Source organism: Phasianus colchicus, chromosome 26 (assembly GCF_987193195.1).
Source record: "Phasianus colchicus chromosome 26, bPhaCol1.hap1.1, whole genome shotgun sequence".
NCBI classification, from domain to species: Eukaryota; Metazoa; Chordata; class Aves; order Galliformes; family Phasianidae; genus Phasianus; species Phasianus colchicus.
This window is the reverse complement of record NC_143461.1, coordinates 4,560,151-4,565,156: the sequence shown is the minus strand read 5'-3', so window position 1 is coordinate 4,565,156 and position 5,006 is coordinate 4,560,151. Positions and strand designations below refer to the sequence as shown.

Sequence of the window (5,006 nt, the reverse complement as noted above, 5' to 3'; positions counted from 1 at the left end):
TTCGGGGTAAGAAAAAGAAAAAAAAAATTATATATATATAAATAAAATAAAATGAGGGGGTTCCCCCAGCTCTTAATTCATAGCTGCTGCCGTGGCGCTGCTGAGATTCCAAGGGCTGGAAATATTAATAGGCTGTAATAGCAAATAGAAAGGGAGAGCTGTTATTAATTGCCATTTACTGGTAATAAACCTATCGCACCAATTTCTGCCCGTGCACATGTGCAACCCCATTAATTTCGATGGGGCTGCACGTGTTAATTGAGAGCAGAATTTAGTCCATTGGTTGTAATTAATTAATCAAGTTTTCAGGACGGTTTGCATACTTTAAATCTTTATTATTATTATTATTATTATTATTCTTTTTTATTTTATGCTTTCCCATTTCTCTCTGTTGGATTCATGCAACAGGCAGCCCTGCTGTGCCCCATCCTACAGCAATGCAGGGCTTTGCCATTGGAGCCCTGTCCCCAAATGCCCTGGGGTGACACACAGCTCCCCATTGGGCAGCCCCAATGTGCCAAGTGCTGACAAATCCCCATTGATTGTGATAACCACACGTCGTCATGGGGTTTTATAGGGGGGATGAAGCAAACCTATAAGGCCAAACCTTAATGCAGATCCTCACAGCCCAGGTTCACGTGAGGGAAGGTGACCACGGCCACCCACTACTGCAGTGGGATGGAAATGCTTTGCCTTTCTGATTTTAAGCTAACCCAACTTCAAAGCGAAGCAGAGCTGCTGGAAACAGAGGAGAAAAAATCTATAAAATACAGCAGCATCCCAAATGCTGTTTTTTTTCCCCTGCAATTCAAAGCAAGCAAGACCTGATTTTTGCAGAAGAAAAAAAAAAATCCCAGCTGCAGAGCAATCTGATGGCACTGGGTACCAAAGCACTACAGCAGAGCCAGCGAGGCGGGTGATGAACAAAATAGAGCCCCAAAGAGCTCTGCATGTGGGGTGAGGACGGGCTTTGGGCTCAGGGGGTTAAACAGCCACCAGTTTCCTTGCCACTGACAGAGCCCAGAAAGCCCCAAAGGCTCCTGAAGCCTGAGGGGAAGGTGATGCCCAGCTGTGGGTGTTTGCCCACAGAGCTCAGCTCACAGCCCCAAGCAGTGCAGACTGCCATGTGGATGGAGAAGGGCATGGAAACAAAGCAGCTCTGAGCATCCATCCATCTCCAGCTCTTCCCTGCACCAGCACGACGATGCTTTCCATCAACACAAAGGCCCTTGGTGGTAAAATTAACACCTCCACAGCCACTAAACTCCACATCATCCCTTACAGAACTGCCCCAGCTTTATCCCAGAGCTCTCCCATCCCTTTCTGCTGGCTCTCCATCCCTGCTCCGCCGCACGCAGTGGCTGTGCTGCCTTCCAATGCACTCCCACTTTGCACAGGAACCACACGTGCAGCTGATGAGAAACCCAGGCACCTCGCTGCCGTGGATGGGAAATCATAACATTTGTTTAGGAAATTTATTTTAGCCCATATTTCTCCATACAACCGATGGTATAAATGAAATCGGACTGACACCTCTATATTTCCTAACTAGCTGCCATCTCCCTGCAGCACTCAGGGACTGTCAGAAATTTTTCCCTGAGGTTTTCCCTGTTTGTTTTATGTATTTCTGGGGGGAGCGGAGGGATGGGTGATGGTTTCGTATGGTCCATAATGGCCACGTTCTGCATGTTTGTGCTGTGGGTTCTGATACCATTTGGATGAATGTGAAAGGTTAAAACAAAATACAGCCTGATCCCAGTAATAATTAACATGCTGCCATCAATGCCTCTGGAGTTCTGGTCACTGGAAAGAGGAGAAGGGGAGATGTGTGATATGGGGCACTCTCTCAGTTATAAGCATGGCAAAAAAGAAAAATTGGCTTAAGAATGGAACGCAAGGGAGGGTGGCAAAGATGCAACATTATCAGCTCAGACCAACACTCCACACTGTGCCCTGGGCACAGACACCAGGAAACCACTGACACCCAGGGTCAGCCCCCACAGCCAGAGCCCAGACCTTCATTCTGCATGTCTTCATCACTAAAATGAAGCCAAGGAGACCTCAGTGTTTGTCTTCTGAACTGAGACTCACATGCAGCCCAGGGCTGCTGCAGGAGAAAACATGAGACAGAAGCAGGACTATGTTGTTCCTTTTCCTTCCCTTTCCTTTTCTCTTTCCCTCCCTTTCTTTCCCCTTGTTTTTTCCTCTTCTCTTCTCTTCTCTTCTCTTCTCTTCTCTTCTCTTCTCTTCTCTTCTCTTCTCTTCTCTTCTCTTCTCTTCTCTTCTCTTCTCTTCTCTTCTCTTCTCTTCTCTTCTCTTCTCTTCTCTTCCCTCTCCCCTCCCCTCCCTTCCCTTCCCTTCCCTTCCCTTCCCTTCCCTTCCCTTCCCTTCCCTTCCCTTCCCTTCCCTTCCCTTCCCTTCCCTTCCCTTCCCTTCCCTTCCCTTCCCTTCCCTTCCCTTCCCTTCCCTTCCCTTCCCTTCCCTTCCCTTCCCTTCCCTTCCCTTCCCTTCCCTTCCCTTCCCTTCCCTTCCCTTCCCTTCCCTTCCCTTCCCTTCCCTTCCCTTCCCTTCCCTTCCCTTCCCTTCCCTTCCCTTCCCTTCCCTCCCTTTCCCCTTTCCCCTTTCCCCTTTCCCCCTTCCCCCTTCCCCCTTCCCCCTTCCCTTCCCTCTTCCCTTCCCTTCCCTCCCCTCCCCTCCCCATAACCAAACACAAGCCCCACAACCCTGAAGCCACACACTGGGAACATCTCCCCTCTGGGCACCGCACGATACCACAAATCAGGAACAGGTCCCAAAGGCTGTGAGCTCAGCAGAGCCGCTCTGCTCCCTTCTGCTCCAGTTCCACAGCCAGCCCTCAGCTGCTGTTCCCTCCCTGTGCTCACAAACCATCCCACAGGGATGCAGCTGAAGGCACAGCCGTGGCACAGAGCTGCTGAGGTGCAGCTGCGGGGCTGAGCAGTGGGAGCGTGAGAAAGGAGCTGGCTGTGCATTGAGAGGCAAGAGCTGCAGAACGTGACAAATTTCACCCTAATTCCTCAAGGGTTTAAGTTTGTCACTCTTGGGGTTAAACTGCTCTCAGGAGGTTGCGTTATGTGGATACAACACTGAAAAAGCAGGACGGGCTGAAACGCCGCGTGTTGACCCATCTTTGTACCCGTGGCCTTAATCTAAACTTTCCTGGATCTCGTTCTGTGAATAATTATACACACAGGAGGGCAGCTCATCAGCTGGCGTAAACTGGCTGCGCTCCATCCAAGTGAATGGGGAACGGGTCAGGATGCAGCTCCCACACACAGCACAGTGCCCACGTGGGCACACGGAGCCCACAGCATGAGGATGGAGTGCAATTTTTACAAGATAACACTGCTGCCATCTCAAAAAAACAGCTGAAAATGTGACTAAAAGCCCAACAATCCGAGCATTGCTTTGCACCTCGGTTTAATCCTTACTTTGAGATACGTGTGGGCAGCTCTGGTCCCAAGCAACCTCCTCCTTGCCTCCCAAAATCCCCTTCCAGCCTCAATTTCTCAGTGCATTCTGACCCGTGCCGTGCACCAGGCAACACCTCTCCCCCCAAACCGTGCTGTGACCCCCAGCATCTTCCCCCACCTCAAACTGGTGGGTCCTGCACCAGTCTGGATGCCAACGTGCAAAGGGGACCCGGTTGTGGGGTGGGCAGAGGGGAAGGGCTGCTGCATCCCTCTCTGCTCCACCTGCAGTCTCACTGCCAGGATCAGAGCACCGCGCGCTGCTCATCTCACCAATCAATTTTTACAGCTGGAGAGGATAATAATGGTAATATCGGTATCAAAAAAACCCCGCAATGACCCATAACAGTAACATATTACAGCTCCCTTTAAATAACCGTGCTGGCTGCAGGTTCTTTGTTTCTCTGGCAGCAGACAAACGGAGGGGCTGGGATCATCCCCACGTCCCTGAGATGTGTGATGCTCCCAGACCGCAGGGATGGGGCACAGGGAGATCCCACAGCAGCTCCATCTCCACCTGGGAGAAGTGGGGCTGAGCTCCAGTTCTGCTCCCATGCAGTGAGCAGTGGAGATGAGCCCGGCCCCAGCTGGAAGGCAATGAAGCACAGCTCACAGCTCCATTTCCAGCACCCCCCGACCATATGCTGCAGCAAGAGAACCTGAAGATGGAGCGTTTTACGGGAACACTGAGCACCAAAAGAGAGCGCTTTCCCCCAGAGCTAACAGACATTTGCTGTGTTTTATTGTTACGATACGAAGCAAAGTTCTCACTTGCCATCTGCAAGGCAAAAAGTGAAGGCACAGAACTCCCCTCACCCGCACTCCCCAGAGCTGTGGGTGGGACGTGGGGCTCGTTTGGTAGGAGGATGTCATCCCCCATGGATGGAGCAACGAGGGAAGATGGAGCACCTTTCAGGTGTTTGGTCCCGTGAAGAGCTACGTAAGATTTAGGTTCGTTGGGTTGAGGGAAGAAAACTGAAACCCCTCCTGCCTTCTTTGCACGACATCATTTCAAAGCCCTCAGCTGCTCACACTTCCAGCAAAAGAGTTCCTAAAACTTGATTTCCAAGTGCAACAACAAAGCGCCTTTATGCCATAAGGAGCACTTTATAATCAGAAGGACCTCATGGCTGCCCCCAGCCTGAAGCACATCATCACCCACGGGACACCCAGCATCTCCAAGTACCCCCACCATATCCCAGCCCCCTCCCAGATCACTGCTTCCTTCCATTCCAACGCTTCCATTCCATCTAAACGCTTAAAAAAAATCACCAGGTGTAGAAACTGTCCTTCAGAAGCTTGAAACCCTTTGATTTTTCATTTCAAACTGGGTCTGCATCCCCCACCTGTTCACCAGTTCACCACGGGTGCTGTTTTAAATGGCCACTCCAAGCGACCCCCCAGATTTGCACACCCAACAGAGCACAGCAAGGCGTGAAACAACACGGGGCGTTCGCTCCTCTTCCTCCCCAAATACGCATGCAAGGAAAAAAAGAGCCTTTATTTTAATCAAAGCCA

The 5,006-nt window shown here is 50.8% G+C and overlaps 1 protein-coding gene across 2 annotated transcripts in view; it reads right to left on the bottom strand.

Annotated features, from left to right (window-relative positions):
• Nucleotides 1-5,006, bottom strand: part of SKAP1 (src kinase associated phosphoprotein 1) — a 125,331-nt gene that overhangs the window by 49,946 nt on the left and 70,379 nt on the right. The gene's annotated exons all lie outside the window — the stretch shown is intronic.